This window comes from Cricetulus griseus, chromosome 2 (assembly GCF_003668045.3).
Source record: "Cricetulus griseus strain 17A/GY chromosome 2, alternate assembly CriGri-PICRH-1.0, whole genome shotgun sequence".
Classification (NCBI taxonomy): Eukaryota; Metazoa; Chordata; class Mammalia; order Rodentia; family Cricetidae; genus Cricetulus; species Cricetulus griseus.
In genome coordinates, this window is record NC_048595.1 from 190,364,323 (window position 1) to 190,382,338 (window position 18,016).

The window sequence follows — 18,016 nt, forward strand, 5'->3', positions numbered from 1 at the left end:
GACAAATGGAAAGCAATGGAAGCAAGGGGAAATATTTTGGGTTAAAAATGACAGCGGGGCAAGTCTTTGAAGGCCTGAAGGCAGTGCTAAGACTCCACTGAATAGGCATGAGACAGCCACTGTGGATTTTGAGCATCATCAGAGTCCTATCTTAAGATTAGTGGGTCTGGATGTATGGGGTGTATAGAGCCTAGTATATAGTCTTAAAGAGACATGGTTCAGACATCATTTCTCTATTCTGTAGATTTTCCTTCCTTCTCCTGCTCCCAATTCTGCCTTGTCTAATGCATCAACATTCCAGTGTTCTAGGGCCTGGATGTTCCAAAGGAGAGTGAAGTACCAACAGCCCACAGTGGGTATAAACACACCAACAATAGGTATCTATTTGTTGTATAAGTATCATGCACTAAAGGATTACAGCACTGGAGCACCCTAGGTGTCTATTTGTAACCAGGTGGATCTCATAATTAAAAGCAAACTTCAAATTCCTTTGGGAACTTTCTTGAGATAGATGGACCATCACTCTGTATCTCATAGTCAAAGTTCAGAAATTCTTACTAGTGAGCCAATGCTTGGAGGATATTTGACAAATTGTATCTCTAAGTCTAAAAGTAAAGGTAGAAAATCACAGGGGGGAAATCTTCTAGTGAAGAAGATGGAAAAATTAGTTAATTACATGTAGCCTAACTCCCTTAAAGACTGGAGCACTAGATTAAATGTCTCTGATCTTTCTTACCACTGGGGCTTCTTGAAAATGAATTTTTAGCTCACAGCAAAATAAACTCATCTACACCACACACCTCCTTAGTAACAATGGGCACAGGAATACCTGTCTGCCATCCCAGTTTTCTCTCCCTTTGGGATTATATCCATGTTTCTCATTGTTTGCACTATATTTCAAGTCCCTTGGCCTGTTCTGTCCTATGCTGAGGAGACTCAAGAGCCTGGTACTCTAGGAAATAGTAACAGCAATGCCAGTCTAACAACAGAAAGAGCCATCAGCAAGGACAACATTCTCTGTAGGTCTCCTACAACATCACTAATTGCAACATGACCACAAAGCTCTGGGGCAAACAGGAGGAGTGATCATGAGTCCCTCTCCGGCAGCATTAGCCTCCCTAAAGGCAAGGAAACAGTTCAAGGTTTCCAATAGAAACCTTTATTTAGAGGGATTTTATAACCCAGTGCTTGTGATCCACTGTGAACTTCAACTTGACCCAAAAGGCCCCAGGCATATGAGTTTATTCTGAGTTACAATAAAAAGGGCACAACAAACATAAACTGTAATCATTCACAAATGGCTGTGTTTAAGAGTGACATTTTACAAGTGGCCATTCCTCAGGTGGCCCTTCTGCCATCAGTGCTGTGGCCATCATCATCCATCATCCACAGAGAATTCCAGAAAGCAGAAGCCACACACCCTGTAAATAACCCTGTGAAGTTCTCAGAAAGAAAAAAATATGCTATTTTAGGCCAGGTAGCTGCCCCATGTTCCAAAGATATGAGAATGTTCTGCATATTAAGGTTTTCTTTCTACTCAATTTTTGAAATGTGAATTTGTGCCACAAATGCAATCTGCCATGCACTGTGCTGCAGCTCCAGTGCCTTTCTTTCCTCTCAGGCACTGATCACCTGGTGATGACTGGAGGCCACAATTAACCAACCAGTTGCCCTTGGCCAACCTCTGCCATCAAAGTCCATCAGAGGAGTCTCAACATGTCATTATTATTGCTAAGCAACAACTGGCTAGAACTGGCCCTGGATGAAGAAAGCAAATGGTGTTTCAGAAAATATATTTAAAAAATCATTGTGCAAAATCCCAGGAAAAGAATGAAGCATTGAGCATTGCTAGTGAGAACAATAACAGTTAATTTTTCTTTTTTCTTTTTAACATATCCACAAATAAGGAAATCATATATGCTCCTTTGATGTGTGTCAGTCAAACTGATGGAAAGGTGTCCTTAATCTATACATATTGGTTAATAATTTATATATAGTCACAATTATGAAAACACAGGATACACTTCCCACCTAAAGATGATTTTAGCCTAGTTGTAAAGAAGCCAATATGCATGAAACTGTGCAAATAGGAGGAGAATAATTCAAGACAAAGCATTGGAAGAAAGAAAAGAAGTGAAATGAGAATAAAAAGGAAAGGGTTGGGGAGGCTGTCACTGAGGACTGAGGACAGCAAGGGACGAATTCCTAATGAGAACATCCATGTTAGAGAGGCAAGAGACCGAGAAGCAGTGGGGACAGGTTGAGTCTTTTATCCATACAGCACTCATGTAAGCACTTAAAGGTCGCCGTTACAGGTAAAATGCCACTTGATACCCTGACTGGCCCTGCCCTGGACCTACAGACCTGAAGCAGGATTTAGCAAGCCCCCTAGATGATTCTAACACACACTCACATCCCCTAAGCAGTGCTATAGAAGTTTTCAGGAAGGCAGGAGGGCAGAGGGAGAGCCAGATCACCAGCTAGTCCAGTCACTATTTCAGGGGAGACACTCCAGGTCATTGCATTCAATACAGCCTCAACTCCTTCATCTATGAATGGTGGTGGACTGGGTGTGGCCGTCATAGTCCTCTAAAAGAAGAAGGCTATTAGTTCATAAAAACTCATGTGAAGTAGATGCAGGAAGTACTCAGTGTACTACATAAAACACATCTTAAGGGCAAAATGAGATGTCTGTGACGCTGAAGTGTCAACACTCAGAAAAGGAGCATTGTACCCTTTTCCACTTGGGTTAGTGCTTGCTCTAGAAAATCCTGGTGCATCAGAGCTGGAGAGATGGCTCAGCTGTTAAGAGCACTGACTGCTCTTCCAGAGGACCTGGATTCAATTCCCAGTACCCACATGGCAGCTTACAATTGTCTGAAACTCCAGGATCCAACACCCTCACACAGACATACATGCAGGCAAAACACCAGTGCACATGAAATAAAAGTAAATGATTTATTTACTTTTTAAAAGATAGAAGGAACCACTTTAGGGAGCCCTTCAAACTCCAAAGTACTACATTGAACCTCAAAAAAGTTAAACAAGAATCTCCAATCTAAATTTAGTCTGGGTATCATCCTCAAAGCCTTGGTTGAAGTGATGATGGCTAAAACTAAAGGATGACCAAAATCAGTCTGAGGGAAATATTGGGGCCAGTGACTACAGAATGTGCATAGCCAGTGGTTAGGCATACAAGGAACTCCTTTTTTACACTTTTTGTTTATTTTACATTCCTACCAGTTTCCTCCTCACCTCCTATTTCTTTCCTCCTCCCCCACTCTGCCCCCATCCACTGTTTAGAAAGGGGCAGGCCTCCCCTAGGTATCAACAAGGCATGGCAAATCAAGTTGCAGTAAGACTAAGCACCTCCAATTGTATTAAGTCTGAGCAAGGCAATCCAATATGAGGAATAGGTTCTCAAGAGCCAGCCAAAGAATTAGGAGCAGCCCCTTCCCCCATTGTTAGGAGTCCCACAAGTAGACCAAGCTACACAACTGTCACATATATGTAGAGGGCCTAGGTCAGTCCCTTGCAGATGCTCTGGTTGTTGGTTCAGACTCTGTGAGTTCCTATGAGCCAGGCTAGCCTTTTCTGTGGGTTTTCCTGTGAGAGGAGTAAGCCTTTATTTTCATGTTTCTCAAATTGAGCTGCCTGGGTTAGTTCCGTTGAGGGGATTGGTCAATGAGACCAAGTCCTATATCCTCTTCTGATTCCTCCAACTTTTCCTTGGTTTCAGCCTTTTGCTACAGCTGCAGCTGCAGCAAAAAGAAAATCAAAAGGTAGGGGGTGGTAGCAACACGGGTAACAGCCACAAATGCAGATGGATCAGCCAAGAAGGCCTTGACCTTTTCATCAAGTGGGAAGGTATACTCAGTCTCTACAGATAAGCCAGGACCCGATTGTACCCACTGATGATACGGTGTGCCAATGAGGTAACAGTCTGGTAACCAATCCGGAGACTTACACTGGCAACATTCAACCACCCTGTAAGAAGGAGGAGTCTGCTCTACAATGTCAAGCATTTCTGTGTAAAAAAAAAAAAAAAAAAAAAAAAAAAAACCTGCCACTGTTAAACACATGCTGGATGATAACCCCCAAGGAGAAGGGAGAGATATTCAGTATATTAGGCAGTGTGGCTTTAATTGCTCCTATTTTGTCTCAGAATTTCAATTGTTCCATACCTGGAGATTTTAGTGATAATGCCTAAAGCATGGAAGAAAGAGGTCTTCTCCAGCCTCAGGCTAGTGTTCTGGACTGGCACAGTGACCTCACATGGAGCAATGAACACCAGCACTGACAGCAGCCAGCACCTAATTGGCCAGCAGCATGTCCCTAACTTCAATGAGGTCCTCCTTGGTGAACACAAAGCCCACAGTGTCTCCCTGGATCAGAGGCAGCTTTTGCTCCATGTAGACAGATTTTCTGTCCTGCCTGGTCCTGGGGCCATTTAGCCCCAAATAAACACACAGAGGCTTATATTAATTATAACTCTTTGGCCTATTGCTCAGGCTTCTTTTTGGCTAGCTCTCTTAATTATTAACCCATTTCTATTAATCTGTGTATCTCCATGTGGTCTTATCTTACTGGAAAATGCCTGGGCATACTACATCCCTGGCAGCTACATGGCATCTCTGTGATGCCACCTACTGCCTTTCTCTATCCCTGTTTGGATTTCCCACCTGGCTAAATCCTGCCCATCCATTGGCTGAAACAGATTTATTCAGCAACCAATAAGAGAGACAAAATATTCACAGCACACAGAAGGACGTCCCCCATCAGCTCCAGATAGGGTTGTTTTCCAGATACCCTCGGATGGCCATGAGTATCACAGTGTTCCTGCCCATCAGTGCCACAGCCTTCCCTCACAGGAACACTTAGATTTTGTGCATCTGCTTGGAACTCACTTTGTCTGCTCCCACAGTGAGGCATTTTAGCTGAATTATTTTTTAAGTAAGCAGTTGGACTTCCAGGTCGCCCTGTCTTCCCTGGGCATCATGACAGTTATGTCAGGGTTTGCCTCACAAGGTTTAAAGATAGCATCACTCTAATGAAGATGACTGGCAAGAGAAGCATAAACTCTTATTTTTAAATTTGATCTTCCAATCAAAACATTACACTTTTGAATTTTTGTAAAACTCACTAACTCTAGTATACATTTATTGCGCTTTTAACTAATATTTTAGCTTAATAAAGTACCACAAACGGATGTCTGTGAGCTGTTTGGCTCAAACTCACTTGAAGAGCAATTTCAATCCGAGCCAGTCTACCCTAGTTGTTGACACATCTGTCATGTCCTGTTTATTCCCTTAGCAGCTGCTGCCAACACATATATTCAGGACTGCAATCAGGAGGGTACCCGCTGGATTCCAAAATGGGAGATGAAATGAGAAGAAGAGGGGCAGAGGGGCCTGGACATTCTATACCCTAAGCACCTTCCAAGAATAATCTTTTATTAATCCTGTAGTGCCCATTGATGTGTTAATTAAGACAGAAATATCTTAGACTGGGATTGGAGGAGATTCAACAGATAGGTCTTTTAAAAAAAAAAAAAATCAGTATTCCGCAAGAGAAGCCGACAAAATAATTAGTATCCTACAAAATCCTGCTGTGGAGCTCTGCTAGCAGCTATGCTTTCCCTGAAGTGTACAGCTGGGCTAGAGCAGTTAGGACCTGACCCAGCCACCACTCACGAAAACTGCCTTCCGTTTTAATCAGTTCCTAAGGCCTCTGCTAGATTCACCAGACTATTGCCAGACAGTGACACCTTTCTTGCTGTTTTCTTTTGATTTTGTTTCTTGAGACAGGATTTTGCTATGTGGCTCTTTTGGCCTAGAACCCTCTTTGTAGAACAGACTGGCTTCCAACTTGAAGCCATCTTCATGCCTCTACCTCCAGGGTTGTCCAATTACAGGCACATACTACCAGTTATCAAATATGAGCATCTAATTTCAAAATGGATGGTACACACTGGGTGAACTCCGAGTGTGATATCTCCAGTTTCAGCATTAGACAAGAACATAGCCATGCTTACCTAATGAGCTCTGTCCTCAAAAGGTGACAAATTATTCTCAGATCCAAACTGAACTATGTGGCTGTTAGAAGTTACTAACAGTCGGTGAACCTGCTGTTTCAACTTGGATGTGTGGTGGATACATGTGTGCACAGGTGCATGCCCTTGTGTTAGTCCATGTGGAGGCCAAAAGTCAACATAGGGATAACTTCTTCAATTACTTTCTAGGCCATTTTTTGAGGGTCTCTTACTAGACCTGAAGCTCACTATTTCAGCTGAACTGACAGGCCAGTGAGCCCCCAGGATCTACTAACCTTGAAGTTTCAGGTCCACACCATCACACCTGGTATATGGGTCCTTGGGATCAGAACTCAGATCTTCATGCTGTGCAGCAAGCCCTTTAGCCCTATGCCATCTCCCCAGTCCTTATTTCAGTTTTTAAAATGAGATTACAATAGTTTCTACTTCAGAAGATTGTGTCAAAGAGTAAATGAGAGGCTGGGGTGTAATGCAGTGAAAAGAGCTAAGGGCATGCCATGTGCTTAGTAGGTACAGGACCCTAGGGTTCAAATCCCAGTACCAGCCCACCAAAAGAAAAATTACAAAGGGAAAGAAAACTTAGAGCATAGACTGTCAAATAATCTGTTCTCAATAAATAGTACATCCCATTGTTACTATGGCCTATATAAAAGGATCCAAACTTTCGACTGAGTCTGATCCATTTAAAGATAAGAAGTTTAGTGTACTGAGATCAGCTCCTAATTGCCATTGGAAGCTAATTAAGCTGTGATTTTTCTTCAGAAGAGGTCAGCATTGAGTACAGTTTATTGGAGTATCAAATGAAACAAACCCACAAACAACTGGGAAAGCCACACATGAAGATTGCCCTGCATCTCTGCCTACGCCACATTAAGACACAGGAATATTCTTGCCATAGGCATACTCTTCTTCATCTTTGCACTACAAGTTGTTTTATTCCTGGATGAACCGAGTAGATGTGACAAGAGCAGTGAAGGGAAGTAAAAACTGCAAGCTGGGCATTGTGCAATCCTTTAATCACAACACTTGGAAGGCAGAGACAATAGGATCTCTGTGAGTTCAAGGCCAGCCTAGTCTACATAATGAGTTCTAGGACAGCCAGAGCTCCATAGTGAGACCCTGTCTAAAAAACAAAACAGATGAAGACATGCTGCAGACCCAGCATGCTTTCAACCAGGCTCAATCCTGTGTTTTGAGCTTTATCAAATAATCTGCAGTTTTACCAAAGCAATGGGTGAAAAAGAAGACACACACTGAGTTAGTTACTGAGTTACTGGTCTCTCCTGATGTAATGAAGTTCTGATTCTATTTTACTTAGTGAAATATCCATAGCAAACAAAATCAATTTTGTCCTATGTTAAAGTGTGAAATGTGAGTAAGATTGGTAGATGGATTCGATGGTATCACTATCTCATGTGCAAGTGAGACAAAAGTGAGTTACCAATTTGTCATTTAAAAACTCACATAGGGCTGGAAATATGGCTCAGGGGTTAAGAACACCGGTAGCTCTTGCAGAGAAACCAGGTTTGATTCTCAGCACCCGCATGGTGATTCACAAACTTTTGTAACTCCAGTTGCTGGATATCTGATGCCCTATTCTGATCTCCCTATTCTAACCTCTGCAGGCACCAAGCATGCACTTGGTATACTATACATACATACATGCAGGAAAAACACATACATAAAATAACATGAAGAAATCGAATTTTTAAAAGATTTAACCTTATTTAGAAAACACATAGCTTTATGGTAAGAGGTGGTGCTGTGTCAATTGGTAGTGGATGCTAAGGTTCAGATCCCAGCTTGCCATCACTTGCTGTATGAGCACAGGCTACTTAGTGACTCTATAGCTGCTTTGACCACTGGGACAATAATGCTCTACTGCAAAGGATTCTGGGAAGACTGGATTATATTTTAAAGTAAGTTTATCCACTCACAGCACTTAGATTAGATCTTAGTACATATACATTAGTGTCATTGAGCTATTTGCTATCATTGTTTTTATTTCATAACAATAAGGAAACCAGCCAATTTTGAAAGTATTACTATGGTGTCAGATTTGGGGTCATTTTAGCAATTCAAGATAGGTCTAACTGTAGTCCCCTCTCTGAGTGGAAATTCACAGTCATTCTTTTTTAACACCTGGAGCACTCAGAAGACCTGTTTTCCCATGGATCACTTTCTGCTCTGCGTTTTTTCCCATTTCTTCCATATTTAGGTATCAAAGACACCTCAAGCTTTTCAAGAGAAGGAAGCTTGGCTTTTGGCTCTATGATCTTTTTAACACCTAGCAGGATATATCTTTGGATGAATGAATGAGCATGATCAAAGCCAATTAGCATATGTGGAGACAAGTCAGAGGCACCATGGCGTTCTAATTAGTTGATAAGGCTGTGAGCGTAAGACAACAATTAAAATTACTTAGCAGAGTCAGACACCTGCCTTAAACCTCAAACACAAGAACCTCCTTGATGAATAGACTCTTGAGTTCCTCATCATCTGGCCTCAGCACAACTGGTCTGCTGTTTCCCCTTGGTTTATCCATCTGTACGTTGTTCTTTCCATTTCTTTAGACTCCTCAAAATCATCCCCTTGCTCACAACCAATGATCTCATTCACTGAAAAGACTCTTGCAATAAATAGTAAAACCACTACCCAGAAGCCCAGTTAGATACTTCTGTGAGCCATCTTCAACATGACAATATTCCCCCACTCTGAAAACTCTTGTGACTTAAAGCAAGATAACATTCATGGATCTCTCTGTTCTATACGTTGGGCTCAGTTAGACAGTCAGTGCTCATACACAGAGTCCTACTAGATGTGATCAGATCTCAGCTATGGTAATCATAAGGACATCTTGGCTGGCTTGTCACCACATGGCAAGATGTAGTAGCAGGAGCTGACTTTGTCTGTGTGATGGGAACACCTCTGTGCCTCTTTAGGTGGTTTGGGATGCTCACATTGTAACACTTGGCTATGAGAGAGAATTCTGTAAGAACAAGCATTTCCAGAGGTAGGAAGGAGAGGTTGCCAGCCACCCCCACATAAGGGCAGGAACTGAAAACTGCTGTTAACCACTGAGCTATCTCATCAGGCCTTTGTTTTTAAATTGTATTATGCTGTAATCTAAATACTTGAACTCTCACTATCAATTTTTGCATTACTATGCCGTGAATAGCTAGCAGTTTGGTGGATATGACTACTAAGTGCATGGAGATTTAATTCAAATAATATAAACCACTAGGCATGACGTGCATTCTTTTAATCTCAGTACTTGGAAGGCAGACACAGGCAGATCTCTGAGTTCAAGCCAGCTCTACATAATGAGACCCCATCTCAGCAACAAATAATAATAATACAAATATTTTAGAAAAGAGATTACAGATTCAAATTTTTTGAAACATGATTATAAACCAAAATAACCTTCTTTTAAAGGTGGTGATAGAGAACAAATCCAGGGCCTTTTGCATCCTTGGCTCTTCCTCACTCTAGTAACTTCGGTTTTTCAGCCTGCTTCTTATAGAAATCAGAGCCTGGTGCCCAGATATGGCCCTACTCACAATGAGCTGCACCCTCTCACGTCAATTGCTAATTTAAAAAATGCCCTACAGGCTTGCCTACAGCCTGATCTTATGAAGGCGTCTTCTCAATTGAGGTTCCCTCCTCTTAAATAACATTTTATCTGAACACCATGTTTCCCCGGCACTTAGGACTTCCAAGGTTGCTCACCCAGACTTTGGACAGCCAGTTTTGTGATCTTATTTCTTCTTAAAAAGGATGTTACAATATATCTCAGATTGACTTTAAAATTTTAATCCTCCTGCCTTAGCTTTTCAACTATTAGGATTACAGGTTCAGAGCACAAAGCATCTTTAAAGGAGACATGTATCCAAGAGCAATCAGAGGTGGTCCATGCCCCATGGATTGACACACATTGGATGTGGAGTATAAATAAATACCTTACCACCTTTACTCCTAGGCATGATAATTCTAAGGTTTGTGTTCAGCATTATTTCCCACCATTTCTCTATGCAATTAAGTGGGGGCACTGTGGAAGGAGGCTTCAGGATTTCCCAATCACTTTCTTCTTCTTTACCTGCATAAGTTCTTCATTTCTAGGTCAGTTTTTTTGTGAACTAAAAATAATAACCTGCCCTCAAGATCAGCTCCTAGGGGAACGAAACTAAAATATCGAATGAGTACACTAAAGCAACATAGATTGCCCATGACTACTATGTCAACAAGATACACATTTAGTCTAGTCCAATATTTAATTTGTGATAGGTAAAAGACAAAAATAATATGTAATCCAGTCAGTACTAGGTTGTTACCTGCCACTGTCAAGACATACAAATAACAGAGTAGCTTCTACTCAAGTCATTGAATGCTTACAAGGTGAAAGGCTAAAATGATCAGCAAAGAATCAAATACTGGGAAACAAAAGTTTTGATTTTTTTAACTTACCTATTACAAAATAAAGTAATGAGAAACATTCACCTGGGGCTCTAATCTTTCCATCACTGCCGTTACTAAGAAAGCCTCAGGGACATCCGAACAGGATTTGGGAGCAGAGGATGGGGGGTGTCCTGGTTAGGGTTTCTACTGATGTGATGAAATACTAGGACCAAAAGGCACTTGTGGAAAAAGAGTTTATTTGACTTACTATACCACAACACTCTTCATCATCAAAGGAAGTCAGGACAGGAGCTCAAACATATCAGGGCAGGAACCTGGAGGCAGGAGCTGATGCAGAGGCCATGGAGGATGCTGCTTACTGGCTTGCTCGACGTGGCTTTTTCAGCCTGCTTCTTATAGAAATCAGAGCCTGGTGCCCAGATATGGCCCTACTCACAATGAGCTGCACCCTCTCACGTCAATTGCTAATTTAAAAAATGCCCTACAGGCTTGCCTACAGCCTGATCTTATGAAGGCATCTTCTCAATTGAGGTTCCCTCCTCTTAAATAACTAACCTGTGTCAAGTTAACATAACACTGGCCAGCAGAGAGGGCAATGTGTCCTAAGGAAGCAGTTTATTGAGATGCTCAGAATGGAATGGACAGTTTTTGGTTGGCATATGGCAGCCATGGAGCTCTTCAAGGCTGGAAGGATTTTAGGAATAAGCACTGAGAATGGAGCAATGAATGTGTCACAAGTGATCATTTTCTTTAGTCATTTATGAATGTCATCCTCTTCTTCCTTAGAGAAAGGCCCCCTGCTCTTTTATGAAACACAAAAGGGAGATGAACATGAAGGCCAGGATGGGGACTTACAAAAATCCCCCTGGCTGTCTCTCTACCGAATACAATTGTAGTTAGACCACTTGGCCTCTGAGAACTCTCTCCTTCATCTTCAGTTTTGGTTCCTCAAGGAAGGACAACACAATGGTGCAAAGCCCTTATCCTACTGGGGTCTTCCCAGTGCCATATCCCCAGTGATGTGGACAGTGAAAGGCCTCCATTGAGCTTTCATGCACAGGCTTGTTGAAGGCTAACATCTTACCCTTGTATACCACTGCCACTTCAGGCTCTTGTTCTATTAAAAAAATGGCATGAGAAAGGTTACCTGGAGGTCCAGGCAACATGATGTGGGATCTCCTTGACTATGTATTCTATCCAGTATCACCTTGGCTACGTTACTTGGTGACTGTAAGCTACGAGTTTTCTTTATACATTTTATATTTAAGTGAGATCACAGTTAGCCTGATGCCAGGCACCAAGAAAGTATTTGATAATTGGTAACATTTATTTTCCAGAAATGCTCAGATAGGAGCCTGGTTGTGCATTTATTAGATAATTGTAGCTCCAGTCTTAAACTCCTACCTGATGACAACTAATGTTGTCTTACTACTACAGTGAGAGGCTTTTTAGAAGATACTGATGACTAAATGCCAGCCTCATATCAACTGAAGCTGATTATCCTCAAGTGAAAAGAAGTTTTCCAAGGTTCTTCTAGTAAGTCAGATATGTGGGGAGGTTCCATAACAACTTGATTTAAGTAAACTTATTCAACTGAAATAAACTGGAATTTATAGACAAGGACCATCATTGTATCCATAGGTACCAGCTGGATACACTGAAGACTGTATCCTACAAGAAAGCAAGTGCATTTGATATCAAGGAGGATCTTGAAGTGGAAAGACCTCTGAAGGGTCACAATTATTTTTCTCAAATATTTGAAGAGACTAAAACATCTATTGTTTCCTAAGAACTGATTAATCACATGCTTTGTGGTTTTCTGTGATGTAGAAATTACAGGTATCCAGGCTTTATCTCAAAATAAGAAGCAGCTTCTGGTGATTTCCCCTGTGAGATAAACTCTCAAGATCATGTTGATAATCACCAGAAATGCCCATGCAAGTTGGGATGACTATTGTTTGAAGGAGCTCAGACAGATGATCCAAAACACTTTTTTTTAATCGAAGTCTTTATGAGTTGGATTAAACTCTTCCAATATTGTCTTTTCACTTTGTTTATTTCTTGTGTGTATGAGAGTTTTCTTGTATGTATTTACATGCCTGGTGTCTGCAGAGCCCAGAACCAGTCATCAGATCCCCTAGAATGGGAATTATGGCAGTTTCGAGCTGCCTTTTGGGTGTAGTGAACCAAACTCAGGTTCTCTGCAAGAACAGCAAAGAGCTATTGAACCATCTCTCTTGCCCCCAATTTATTCTCTTCTGAAGTGGGTCCCCCTCCCCTACCTCCTATGTGTTATGGCCAAATGAAGGCTTTCAAAAGAAGTAGAAATTTTCAGATAATCGAGTAAATAAAATGCTTGAGCCTCATTGTATGGGGCTTAGCACGCTGGATGTCGAATGAGGAGAATAAAGGAAAAGTGTTTTTGTTTTTGCTTTTGCTTTTTCTCCTAACATAACCTTTATACTCACATAAAGTATACTTTATACTCAAGAGGGTTTTTTTAATGAAAAGTAATCCTTTTAGAAAATAAAAATCAACCTTATCATTCTGCCTAGATGCTGTAGATGTTATAAAAATGCAAGTCACTATGAACCCTATGCAACCTTTGTCTTTGTGAGCCAATTCCCATGGCACACATGCACCTGATAGCATCTTTCTCTTGAGGAGCTCACACAAAGCAAACAAATGTGGGGTCAGAACCCTGAGTCCACAGGAAGCTATTTGAAGATGGTTTTTGTTGTTGTTGTTGTTGTTTTTGTTGTTGTTTTAAGAAGAAAAAAAAAAGCCCTGTCAGATGTCAGTCAACTATCAGAAAACCCCTTTCAGCAGTCTATCCCTTCAGGTGATGAAACGGGTCATGTGCTTTTATTTGTTTATTCGTTCATTCATTAATTCATTCATTCATTCATAATTGGTACCTACAATTATCTCTCCAGAGTACCTGGATGCCATAATGGGATTTTTTTAAATAGCATCCCTTTGAAAGGAGACTTTTTCACTAAAGAGTATTTGGCACACTTCCCTGCAAAGAAAAGCACTGGCTCTTGTCATCTGCCTATCAGGATTTATTCCTCTTTAACAACAACAAAAGGAAAAGTTTTTTTAAAGGAAAAGAAAAGGAAGAACAGAATAAACAGGAATCACCTTCGCGGACTGGTGTTAAAAGGCAAAGCAATAATCTACAGGTTCAAGAACAGTGTTTAGAAACATCAAAAGTGAAGTGTTCTGAGCTTTGCTTTCCCATAAACATTGGGCTTCCACTTGGAGAGAAAGATAAAACTGAAATGCATTTCCCTCTTTGTTCTGTACAGCTAGCCTTCCTTATCCATGTGGATTAATTTTGATGAATGGATTTAATTTTTTTTTCTCTGAGTTGTACCTTGTTTCTTTTTCTTTGTCAAGTCAGAGTTCAGAGATACGGAGTCTGATTGTCCTCGGCCCTGAAACAAATTGTGTTGGATGTATTTGAATAGTCGGGGGGAAACACAAGCCCACGCTCCCACTTTGTTTAGCCTCTCTTCTCCCACCCATCTAGGACTGGCACGCTAGCATGTTTTCTGCCTTTGTCCTGGCAGCATGTTCACAGCCCTGTGATAACAACCTCTATAGAAATCCCTAAGGGAAAGAAATTTCAGCACATTTCTATTTCCAAGCAGAACAGATTATAATGCCATTAGAAGGAAGGCAACGCCACAAACACAAGCTTGCCAGGGAATGTGTGTTCAGTGAGCACAAAAAGTGGCACCAAGCTAGAAACCAGAGGTAAGTAATGTCCCAAAGATCCCACACAGAAGGAAAGTCTCCCAACTCCAGTAGAACTGCACAGAAAATAAGCAAGGGACTCTTTAATCAAATAATATTTAACTATGCTACCTTGATCAATATAATCTAAAATTAATGTCCATTCTGTCCAAGATGGCTGGCAATGATTGATATCACCTCTAATTCTATGATAAACCACTGTCAAGTCATGAGAGAGATGAAGAATTAAAAAAAAAAAACTTAAGACTGGAAGAATGGGGCTGGAAAAATAGCTCAGCAGTTAAGAGCACTCTGTAATTCCAGTGGACCCAAGTTTGATTCCCAGCACACACATGGTAGCTCACAGATGTCTGTAACTCCAATCTCAGGGAATCTGACACCTTCATCTGGCCTCTGCAGGCACCAGAAACTCATTCACATGTTGCACAGACACAGATGCAGGCAAAACATCCACACGCATAAAAATAAAATTAAATAGATCTTTATGAAGAAAAAGAGGAGAAAGAGAGAATATCAGAAGACAAGCAAGTGCCTATGCCTGCTTACAGGCTGCCAGTGGGACCACTCCTCTCTTTGGAAAGGCATGACTTCTATGACTCTTTGAGAGGTCATCCTCAAGCTGCCCGGCAAGAGCACTGTATGCCTGAGGTTAACCCAGAGCCTCAGCCTCCAGCATCTTTTGTGAAACCATATTGCCAGAAAACCTCAGGACCAACATAGACGTTGGTGACATTAGTGTCATGCCTTTTAGTTCCACATCATGTAGTCACAATGCTAATCATGGGAGAGCTAGAGATTCAGAGAAGCCAATACTGGCTACTGGATGTTTTCCCAAGGATGTAAGTGTAGGCTGAAGCCCCGTATAATGGTGTTTGAAGATTCTATTTAAAACTACAAAAGATGAGGGCAGGAGAGATGGCTCAGCAGTTAAGAGCACTGGTGGTTCTTGGAGAAGATCCATGTCTGATTTCCAGCACCCACATGGTGGCTTACAGCCATCCATGCCACTCCAATTGATGGTTATCTAATGCCCTCTTCTGGCTTCCACTTTCACTGAACCAACATGACTCAATTACATTCATGCAAGCACTCATACTATAAAAACAATCAGTCTTTAAAATAAAAAAAAACTATTAAGATCATCTCAGCTGGTTCTGGATTGCTCTCTTAGCAAAGCAGGTTCTAATCCAGATTTCATCCCATCTGAAGGCCATTGATTTGACATCATTGCTCAGCCACCCCCTCCAACAAGAAAATGGCAAACCTCAGATTGCTGTTGCCAGAATAAGAGAGTATGAAGAAGCCACAAAGCCAGTCATCAAACTTTCCAAGAGCTGAAGCATGCCTCATCTGTTTCCAGGAATGAAAACTAATAAAACCTGTCCTTATGTTTCTTTACATACCTTTCCCAAACAAATCCATACCTATTTCACCCCAAAATAAGCTGAATTGGCCAGTAGAAGACTGATGTAGTCATTCATTCAGCTATGTACATAGTGTGTGCCAGCTAGAAAGTAGCAGACATACCTTTCAGTGCCTTTTCTAGTTTGCATATGAATGAAAGAGACACCAGTAGACAGAAAGAGTTCATGAGGAATCCCTCTTCCAACTTAAAGAAGGTATGTCTACCTGGGTGTCCTACGCTTCACTGGAAAGCAAGTACAGGCCTGATGTCCACCCCTGCCTAACATGTGCTTTAAGTGGGGGTTGACAGTTGTTGCTGTTGTGGCCTTTTTGAGAGTATTGGTATGAGCTTGGGTTCCTCCTCGTTCTCCTTTGAGCCACAGGACTAGTACACAAGGGAGTTTGTACTAACTTTGTCTAAGTTTTCTGCAGTACTCTTCATAACAATTGAATTGAAGCCAATTATAGTCAATGCTGCTTCCCCCAAGTGATGGTGTCTGCCATCTATTTTTCTGAGAGGAAAACAGATGGTCATCTCTGGTCTGCCTCACTTCTTCCCAGACATTCCGTATTCTACTGACAGTATCTTCTCACATCTATTTGCCTTCTTCAGAGGTTATTAATTAATATTGGTAGTTACTACATCTATCTTTCTAAATTCTTTCTATGAACCAAGAGCTGAAGGCTGGACTGAATCTCTCCATTTACCAGGAGCAAAGTCAGGTGAAGGGTTTTATTTCAAACAGCTACTCTAACCCCAAATGGCCTACTCTGTTGCTTTGGGAGGAGACACACACACACACACACACACACACACACACACACACACACACACGGACAGAGACAGAGACAGAGACAGACAGAGAGACAGAAAGAGAGGAGAGTGAGAGAGCATAAACCTCAGAAGTCTTTGGAAGCCTCAAAAAAATATGAGAAATTCTTAGCATTCACTTATGTAGAGAAGTAGTGATAAAACCATGTTGAAGTACTTGACTAATGGAAAAAGTGATGATGCATGACTTTAATCTCAGCACTAGGGAGGCAGAGGCAGGTGGAGGCCAACTTGGTTTAGAGTGAGTTCCAGGACAGCCAGAGCTACACAGAAAAACCCTGTGTGGAAAAACAAAACAAAAAAATAAACTTTGACCATTGTACCAAATATTGATGTTGGCAGTGTTATACTTTGGGAGATTCAAATAGGTGATAAATAATAGCAAGCAAAGGGAACAGAATCAGTTGGCTTAATTAAAATATTACCTAAAATGTGCCTATAGTGAGCCTGACAGCTTTCTTAGTATGAGAAAGCAAAATATTGGTGTTTTGTATTTTTTTTCTATTCCAAAGATTCAGTTCATGGTATGGTCATAAAGTCCACACAAAAAGATATTAATAGTTTGCCACTCCCTGTATTGTACATTCACACACCATGTATTGAAAGTTGATGATCTGCTAATACAAAACATTTGAATTTTAACTCATTACTGACAACTTATTATCCCCTTCCTAGGAGACCACAAGCCACTTCCTCCAGGAAAAGGAAGCTAGAGAAACTTAGTTTGGGGTCTCCTTCTGCCTGTGTCCTAGTTCAGTAACCCATGCCTGTGCCATGTAGAGTCACTAGGGACAGCCCCACTGCTCCCTGAGGTATCCGAATGAATACATCCCAATAAGAATGCCCAGAACCAGCACTACAGTTTTAATTTCCCTGGCATGGGAAGAAAAGGGCTATGTCCCCTTCTGTCTTGAAAAGTCCAATTTATCTCAGGCAATACATCTAAGTGGGAAATGTGTACTTTAAGCCTCGAGGTTGCACTTGTCTGAGATTGTGAATTTTCATACACTCTGCTGGATCAGACTGTCTGAGAACTGAGGCCAGTACTGGGCACCAAGTTTTCTGTGACCTACTTTGGCAAATAGCACATCTGCAGAAATATCCTTTTATGCCAACAAAATAAGAAAGCAAGGTCCTTATGCAAACAAATCTCAGAACAAAGAGAGAAATACCCTCAGAATATGGAGGAAATTATAATAGACCAGTCCAAGAGGCAGCTCACAAATCTCTAAATAAGTGGGATTTCCCTCCCTGCCACTTCAGTCCTCAGGGAGGGCTGGAGTTTGCCATGCCTGCACCTGTTAGTCTTGATATGAGCCCATGATTGTGGCTCCTTCTAGCTCTACTAATTTATAGCTTTGTCTGTATTCCCTGCTCCATAATTTAGCACAAATCCATTTCTGTGTTGTGTATCAAAAGAACACCAATTGACACAAGGAACACTGAAGATTACTTCTAGAGTACAACCAGAAAAAAAAATGACAGAAATGAGAAGTATTATATTTAAAGAGATGGAGAAAGAGCAGTGTTAAAAAGAACTAAGACAAAAT

General features: G+C 41.2%; 1 pseudogene; it reads right to left on the minus strand.

Moving 5' to 3' along the window:
* Window positions 1-3,746: 3,746 nt before the first annotated feature.
* Window positions 3,747-4,996, minus strand: LOC100771989 (annotated as a pseudogene).
* Between the last annotated feature and the right edge of the window lie 13,020 nt (window positions 4,997-18,016).